Source organism: Myotis yumanensis, unplaced genomic scaffold (assembly GCF_028538775.1).
Source record: "Myotis yumanensis isolate MYYU_CA2020_CCGP unplaced genomic scaffold, mMyoYum1.0.hap1 SCAF_5, whole genome shotgun sequence".
In the NCBI taxonomy this organism is placed as follows: Eukaryota; Metazoa; Chordata; class Mammalia; order Chiroptera; family Vespertilionidae; genus Myotis; species Myotis yumanensis.
The window spans coordinates 66,323,233-66,332,534 of record NW_027223756.1 but is presented as its reverse complement, the minus strand read 5'-3'; the positions used below and the strand labels follow the sequence as shown (position 1 = coordinate 66,332,534).

The 9,302-nt window shown below is 35.3% G+C and overlaps 1 pseudogene; it reads left to right on the top strand.

Annotated features, from left to right (window-relative positions):
• Nucleotides 1-5,399: 5,399 nt before the first annotated feature.
• LOC139011387 (COMM domain-containing protein 1 pseudogene) lies at nucleotides 5,400-6,292 on the top strand (annotated as a pseudogene).
• The last annotated feature ends 3,010 nt before the right edge of the window (nucleotides 6,293-9,302 follow it).

The window sequence follows — 9,302 nt, the reverse complement described above, 5'->3', positions numbered from 1 at the left end:
AAGATTGGTTTAAACTGGGAATAAATATAAGACCAGGTTTAGGTAAGATAAAATGCTATGTATCAAAATTTAACCATTTATCCTTTTTTAAAAAAAATGTATTTTATTGATTTTTTTACAGAGAGGAAGGGAGAGGGATAGAGAGTTAGAAACATTGATGAGAGAGAAACATCAAGCAGCTGCCTCCTGCACACTCCCCACTGGGTATGTGCCCACAACCAAGGTACATGCCCTTGACTGGAATCGAACCCAGGACCCTTGAGTCCGCAGGCCGACACTGTATCCACTGAGCCAAACCGGTTAGGGCAACCATTTATCCTTTGATTTAATTTTTATTGTTCTCAAATATTTTTCAAGTACCCACCCAATGTGAGAAGAAAAAGAAAGGAGGGGGGATAAAAAGGAAAGAAGAAAAAGAAAGATATGTTTCTTGTTCACAAGGAGTTCTCATGCAATGGGTATTAAACATTCTGATTTACCAACAGAGGGTGGATGTTTAATACAGATATTATCATCCTAAAATAAGCTATTGGTTAATAACAGTGACAGTATAATGAGGATCTGATATATAAATTTCAGTGGGTCAGAGGTGAAATAATACACTTAATTGATATAAGAAAAATTGGAACCTTTTCAATATTAATGAGGAGTCATTGAAAGTATGCATTTCTGATATTCTGAAGTCAATGCTATCAAACATTGCCTTTGCAAAATGTTGAGTAATTTAGAAAACACTCAAAGAGTGAGTGGCTAACTGAGGCACATACCTCTTTCATGCAACTCTTCAGTGGCAGGTAATTCAGCGGCTGAGTAATGCAGATATGAAGGCTCAGACCTATGAAGGCTTCCTGAGTGTTCAGCGGTCCTCAAAGAGTCCCATCTATAAAAGCATATATTTGCCATATTTCTTGTTAGGTATAACTATAAAGCTAGGTTCTAGAAGATAATACACATTTTAAAAGAATAAATAAAATGATCTAATACTAGATAGAGAACATTCAAAATTATGAATTTTAAGAATTTTTCCAAGTTACATATCTTTGAAATGAAACAATAAAGGATAGTTAAGGTTATATTTTTTCTTTTCTTTTTCCCTGCCATGCATATCACTGTTTATCATTGCTTGCTTGTGGCATTATTTCATAAATTAGTTCAGGAAATTGTTGTTCTGTAACACTTCATTGGACTGTCTCTATACTTCTCTTGGGTAACTTCATTTTCTTAGTATTTCAGACTAACACTATTAACATGCAACAATATCTGAGTAATTTTTGTTTTAATTGAAGTTAGCAGAAGATATTTCAATCAATTTCAGAAAGCAAATCAAGATTTGCTAGGTATGCCCTAGCCGTGTAGCTCAGTTGGGTAGAGCATCCCAGTACACTAAGGTTGTGGGTTTGATCCCCATCAGGGCACATACAAGAATCAACTAATGACTGTTTTTAAAAAGTGGAGCAACAAATTGATGTTTCTCTCTATCCCTATCTCTCTCTTCCTCTCTTTCTAATATCAATAAATAAATTAAGGATTTTTTTTTTTTTAAAAAAAAACAGACTTGCTGGGTAATGTTTCTGAAATTTCTTTCCATTGATTATTCCTTATAATTACAGATAATTTTTATTTCCTGATTCTTTTTTTTTTTTTTGAGAAGAACATCACTTGAGTTTTTTATATATAGCTTTATGAAAAGAGAACAGAAACGCAAGGAGAAGAAAATGGGAACCAGCAGGAGGCTCTAGATAGTACATTTTCACTACAGAACTACAGGCAGTTTCAGAAGAAAATAAAAAAGATAAATCGAGAATTTACCCTTAATCACGTGGCATTTATTCTGCTTTATAAATGTTTATTTTAACCGCCAAGTACACTGAACAATTAACAATGAACTTAAACCCATAACAAAACATTCAATGACACATGCAACCTAAAATAAAATTATTTCTAATTTTAGCAGTGGCATTAATCTCCTTGCATTTAAATTTTTAAAATTTTATGCTGTAGGAAATAAATTCTAGCTGCTCTTTGTGAGATATGTAATAAGGAAAATTGCCACATTGATTGCCTTGCCTTTTCTTAAATTAATATGTAAAGCACTTGTTAAGCTGTGCTGAAATAAATAAGCTTGCTTAAAAAAAAAAAAAGAAAGAAACGCATCAACCTAGTCAAAGCAGTCAGCAGATTCCGGTAAATGCTTTAAAACTCACTTAGATAACTATTTTCTTTTCCTTAAGAAATATTTTGCAAATTGAGAGGGCCTAAATGAAAATGTACTTTTAATAGTTTAGACCAGTAGTTGGCAAACTGCGGCTCGCGAGCCACATGCGGCTCTTGGGCCCCTTGAGTGTGGCCACAAAGTTTCAATTGCGCTGTACATGTGTGCCCGCACGTGGTATTTTGTGGAAGAGCCACACTCAAGGGGCCACAGTTTGCTGACCACTGGTTTAGACTTTCAATCAGGTAAATGATACTGTCTTAATTTGTGTCAGTTCACAGTTTAGAGTTTTATGCACAATTATGTTGTTTGTTTAACATAGTAAAATATGTGACATTCATTCATATATTTGTTTTTCATACAATAACAACATGAGGAATCTGTTCTCAGAAAACTATTGCTTTCCTATTTATCTGTAGATAGTAAACTCTTTTAGGTCCCAGTAGAGTGAAATAAGTTTCATTAATCTTGAACTAATTTTCAACCATTGCTTTGTTTTTCTCACATAAAACATTTGCCATAACCAGCTTATTGGAATAATAACCTAACATTAAGCAGAAGTTTTGAGTCTCTGTCTCTTTCATCTTTTATGAGAATATAAGGTAAACATAAAGAAAAATTCAATGTTTCTTTGTCAAATAAGGGTAAAATATAGACTAGATCTTAAGACTGTGTATTGCAAGTCTTGTAACGTTAGCCTCTAAGCCAGTAGTACTCTAAGACTCAGATAAATCATCCTCAATATCCCCATATATATGAATGAAAGAATTTGCCTTTTCATGTCAATATTTCTCTCCAATGTATACGTTAATGATTACTCTTTCATTTTTTAATTTGCATGATTCCAGGATATAAATTCTTCACACATAAAGAACCCAACAAATAATGTTGATTTGACATTATCAGTGTTTTTTGTTTCTCCTTCTACTGCTATGCTTAATAGCTACATCTACCATTTCTCACAAATGTATTGTTATGTGTATTAAGTTCACAATTTCATTTTTAGTAGGGACTCATTTAAAAATAAATGCCATAAGAAAATTAGACACAACTTGTATTTTTTAAACAGACTATTTCTGCCATATAAAGAATCTGGGTAGATGATGTATAATATATAGTGAGATAGGAAGATTTTGCTGCCTGCAATGACACTAAGGAGATACATGACAGTATTACCAATGAGCGTCCGTAGTGGTGGTGACCTGTACCAATCCTCCCTTCAATCAATAAAAACGTGTTTGATTGAAAGGTTTTTTTTTTCCCCCTCAGGGAAGCCTAAACAGTTACTTCACTAATGATCCCAATTTTGACCAGTGACCCAGAAATGAAACACTACATTTCACAAAACTCTTGGAATGCACTATAAACAAGACTTACAAAATGTCATGTCCTTGAAAACATGAAATCTAACATGCTAGTATGTGTCTTATACTCAGAATTGGGTTCAGAAAGGAATTGTTTAATGGGCCACAGAAGGAAGCTAGGTCTATTATTAAAAAGAAACTCCCTTATAAGTAAAACAATAGAAAATCTGAAATGTGAAGTTTCTGTGGTACAAGATCGACCACTCAATTCCTTTCATAACCTGGTGGTGCCATTTCAAGATTATTTATAGCTCTGAGGAGACTAGATGGTTTTTGAAAGGTGTTGATCCGGGAAATCCTAGAGAGTCCAGGTTTGTTCACATACAAAAAGTATTCAATCTAATTTAGCACTAGCTGATTGCCTGATTTAAAAAATTTCAAATGATAATTATGATGACCCATTTCTTAAGAAAACAATTTTGCTTGACAATTTATATCTTGAAATGTACTGTTTTTTATTCTCATAGCCAAAGAGAAACACAAATTTAAACCTAACAAATATTCAATTTCATTATAGTATATATGAAAATGATGTTGATATTACTGATTCTTTATTATTTTTATGTTTTTGAGGAAGGTCTTTTATCATATATGATTTGCAAATATTTCATTGCATCCATGTTTTGCCTCCTCATTCTCTTAACAGTATTTTTTAAAGTTCAATTTGTTAGTTTTTTCTGTTATGGGTTTTGCTTTTGATATTTTAATCTAAGTAATATTTGCTTAAACCAAAGTCACAAAGGGTTTAGTCCTATATTTTACACTAGAAGTTTTATATTTTTTCATTTACTAGTTAGGTCTGTGGCACAGTTTGAGTTAAAGTTTAAACATGACGTGCTTCATATGCAGGTTCATTTTTTGCATATGGATACCCAGTTGGTATTGCACCATTTGCTGAAAAACTTCACTGTATGCATTGAATTGCATTTGCACCTTTGCTGGCAAACAATGGATGATCTCTGTGTAGGTCTATTTCTGGATTCTCTATTTAGTTTCCTTACCTATATATCTATACTTGTGCCTATACTAGCTGTCAGCAAATTATTTCTATAAAAGATCAAATAGTTAATATATTAGACATTTTTTCTTTTATTTAATTTTAGTGAATTTAACTTTAAATTTACATAACCACATGGGACCACTGTCTACCATATTGGACTGAGCAAGTGTAAAAGGAAGTAGACATCTTATTTATATCAGTATTTGATAACTCAAGGGTGCATACTGTAATCACTATACTAAGGGATTAAAAAAGGGAAAAAGGTTTAATTACTAAGCTTATTAGGCATAAAGATAGAATGATAAAATATTCATTTAATCTCAAATAAATCAAGTAAAAAGAATAGAAATCAAATGTTTAAACATAACTAAAGGAAAAGCATGAAAAGCTATACTATAGAAACACACAAGCAAAGCTGATTTAACTATATCATTAAAAACGTAGGTTTTAATGTAAAAAACTTTACTATAGATGAAGAGGATTTTTGCAATGTTAAAGGTTTCAATCTGCGACATCATAACAATTTTACTTTTAAATAATCTAAAATATAAAAAGTAAAACTGGACAAAACTAAAATCAGGAGTAGATCATTTGACAACCATATTGCAAGATTTTAACAAACATCTGTCAATAACAAATAATATATATGTCATAACATGTAATAATATGTTTTATAGATACATATATAATTATATTTAAAATATGAATTTAATTTACAATAGCCAAACCCAGGAAAATGACATGTTTTTAAGGTTTTTTAAAAAGCAAATCTAAACTATCGTGTTAAAAAGAATACATTTTTTTAAGAAGGAGAGAGGGGACAATGGCGGCCGAGCAGGAGAGTTGCAAGTCCCTGAGCGGGCTGCTGAGCGGCCTGGCCCAGAAAGATTTCCACGGGCACCCGGGCATTACTGAGGAGCTGCTGCGGAGCCAGCTCTACCTGGAGGTGCCGCTGGAGGAGTTCCGGCCTTTTCTGGCGAAGATGAGGGGGATTCTTAAGTCTGTTGCTTCTGCAGACATGGATTTCTGTGGGTAGAGCTCAAGAGATTTACCTCAGTGCTGCCGCGGAAGCAATGCTGTGAGCACACTCCAGCGAACAGGCTTCCTTGGCACACCCGCCTGACAAATCTCCAAGAGCCACCTGCTCTTAGCCCCGACCCTCACACCCAATGGATAACATAGCAAGCGTGTCCCTGTTGCATTGGCTGCTTACCCCTAAATATAAAGCTGTACTTCCTCAATAAACTTGGATCTGTGTCTCTGAACCTGGTCTCCGGAGTTGTGCATGCAGACGCCCCAGCGCGTTGGGCTCCGTCGTCCTCACCCCTGGGGGACCCCCTGTTCCAGATTTCATCCAGCTGGAAGCATTCTTGACTGCTCAAACCAAAAAGCAAGGAGGGATCACATCTGATCAAGCTGCTATCATTTCTAAATTCTGGAAGCGTCATAAGACAAAGATCTGAGAGAGCCTGATGAACCAGAGCCGCTGGGACAGTGGGCTTCAGGGGCCTAAGCTGCAGAGTTGATGGCAAATCACAGTCGAGGCACTCAGCTCAGATACACACCCCTGTTGCTATAATGGAGCTGGAAATAGGGAAAAGTGGGCAGGAATCTGAATTTCTGTGTTTGGAATTTGATGACGCCAAGATCAACCAAGTTCTGAAGAAGCTCTCAGAGGCAGAAGAAAGTATCAGCACACTGATGCAGCCAGCCTAGCTGAAAATGGACTTGTTGAGGCAAAGGTGTTCATGATCTGTTTTGTTTTCTTTAAATATTATTCACCCATTAGTATTAAATCCTCAAATTCAAATTTGCCTGCCTCTGCTTGCTGGGACTTATTTTTTCCATTTACTCTTATAGTTGTTCTACTGTAAAGGCTATTATACTTCAGCATGTAGAGGTACTTGTAACAGCATTTTTTTTTTTTTTAAAAAAAGGAGGTGTCCAGAACCCTATCCCCAGAGACTTGGATTCAGGTTGGCTGGGGTCAACTTTAGAAACCCATACTATGGTGGTTTGTTCCTGAGTAGGATTTTAGGAATATATACATGATAAATTATACAAGAATTAGAAAACATTTTATGCAAACAAATACAAGGCTGACCAAATACTGTGTATCTTGAGCTGATGCCTAGAGATTTGCTGACCCTTGACAGTAAAACCAGAGATGCTACTGGAACTGACTCAGGTATTTGAGTTAGTTCTACCCAAATCTGGGGGATCTGGTTTGATCTGAGCTACTGAGAAACATGGGCTTTTTTAGAACCTAGAAATAAACTGATCTCATCACAAAGGGACTCCCTCAGCTCAAGTCAGGACTGGGGGAAGAGGAAAATGTCTCTGGAGGTGATGTGAGGTTCTTTACCTCAGAAAATGTTACTTGAGTCATCAAATAAAACCTCTTTAAGAAAATATCTGCAGCCCAGCCAATGCGGCTCAGTGGTTGAGCATCAGGTCATGTACCAAGAGGTCACTGGTTTGATTCCCAGTCAGGACACATGCCCGGGTTGTGGGCTCGTTCCCCAGTACGAGGCGTGCAGGAGGCAGCCAATCAATGTTTCTCTTTCAGTGATGCTGCTTCTATCTCTCTCTCCCTTTCCATTCTCTCCCTAAAATCAATAAAAACATATTAAAAAAAAAAAGAAAGGAAGTAAAAAAGGAGAGAGGGTGGTTGGTTGAGGACAGAAAGTAGTCCTCTTATATACCAAAAATAAATGTTTAAGGTCTTGACCTGGGCAGTGATTATATGGGCATTCTCTTTGAGGTCATTTATTGGACTGTATATTTATGTTTGCCTACTTTCTTTCAGTCTGTGTTTTATTTCAGTATTTGATAAATCATGATGAAAGGAGACTGGACTTAGGGTGGTAAACACACAATACAATATACAGATGACGTATTATAGAACTGTATACCTAAAACACATATAATCTTATTAACCAATGTCACCCCAATAAATTCAATAAAAAATAAAAAAATAAACAAAAAAATGAGAAATTGTACTTTTGCAGATGGCATAATTTTTAAAAAATATAAATCCCTTATCTTAGGGTTCTCCAGAGAAGCAGACCCACTGAATTTTTTTCAGTGTGTTTTCAAATGAAGAATTATGAGTTGTGGCATACAAAATGTAGCTAAGAGCCCTGGCCAGGTGGCTCAGTTGGTTGAAGTGTCATCCCCACATGCCAGGGTTGTGGGTTTGATCCCTCATCAGAGCACATACAAGAGTCAAAAAGAGTTAAAAGTCTGCCAATAGGATGTGTATGTATAAAAAGTAATTTTTTAATGAAATTGATGCATGTGATTAAGGAGGCTGGCAAGTTCAAAATCTGTAGGGCAGATGGATAGGATTAGGGAGGGCAATCAGTTAAAATCAAAGCTCACACATTTAAATGTTAATCTCCATAAAACGTCTTCACAGAAACATCCAGAATAATGTCTGGCCACATATCTGGGCACCAAGGCCCAGCTAAATTGACACAATCTTTTCACCTCTTTCACCCAGCCCCCCCAAAACCCTCCCCTCTGGTGATCACCAGTCTGCTCTCTGTATCTGAGGTAAAGGGATTTAGAGGTACAAATTGGTAGTTAGAAATTAGTCAGTCAATTATAAATTGCAGCACAGGGAATATAGTCAATTAAATTGTAATAACTATGTGTGGTGCCAGGTGGGTACTGGAAATATTGGGGAGAACACTTTGTAAAGTATAGGATTATCGAACCATTATGCTGTCCACATAAAACCAATATAAAATAATACTGAACATAAACTATAATTGAAAATAAATCTTAATTTTCACACTCCTTTTTTTGAAGCAGTTTTGTGTAAAATTCTTCAAATATTAAACAAATTGTCATTCTTCAACAGCATAAATGTTAATGATATACAAATCAGAAAGTGAAACACAAAGGACTAAAAGCTATTACTTTCATTCTTTAAATCTAAGTCATTTCTCATCTTTTTCTCTCCTATTCCTGGCAATAGATTTATAGAGATCACTAAAACGAATATTTTTTTTTTAATATATTTTATTGATTTTTTACAGAGAGGAAGGGAGAGGGATAGAGAGTCAGAAACATCGATGAGAGAGAAACATGGATCAGCTGCCTCCTGCACACCCCCCACTGTGGATGTGCCTGCAACCAAGGTACATGCCCCTGACTGGAATCGAACCTGGGACTCTTCAGTCCAAAGGCCGATGCTCTATCCACTGAGCCAAACCTGTCAGGGCTAAAACGAATCTTTATGCATGACTAACAAAGAGATGATGAGTGAGTCAGGTTTGACTTGGAATTGCATAGTTAATGGCCACAGTAATTTTGGATGAGGGAATTTTCATTTAAAGCCAGAAAAATTTTCATTTAGCCCAAAGTAGTATAATTGAGTAATGATTTGATGACATATCCTGGAATGCTAAAGTTATATTATTAAAATTTCTGCTTGCAAAGAATTTAATCTTTATTTAGTGGTGACTATGTTCTTTAAGAATATATACTAGTACAAGTCTTCTTTTGGTCATTGTGTTTGCAAAATGGGCAAGCTTAGCCATTTTCCGGTAAATTGACTAGAATTCTAAGGATTTACCTTTTGGTTTATTTTAATACATCTCTCAGTTGGGATCTTAAATTATATAGTAAGCTGTGAAGGCTAAATTATTTTGTAATGGCGTTGTTTTAAGATTTATTATGCTTATTAATCCAAATCTCTAAATGGTTTTCTTATTAT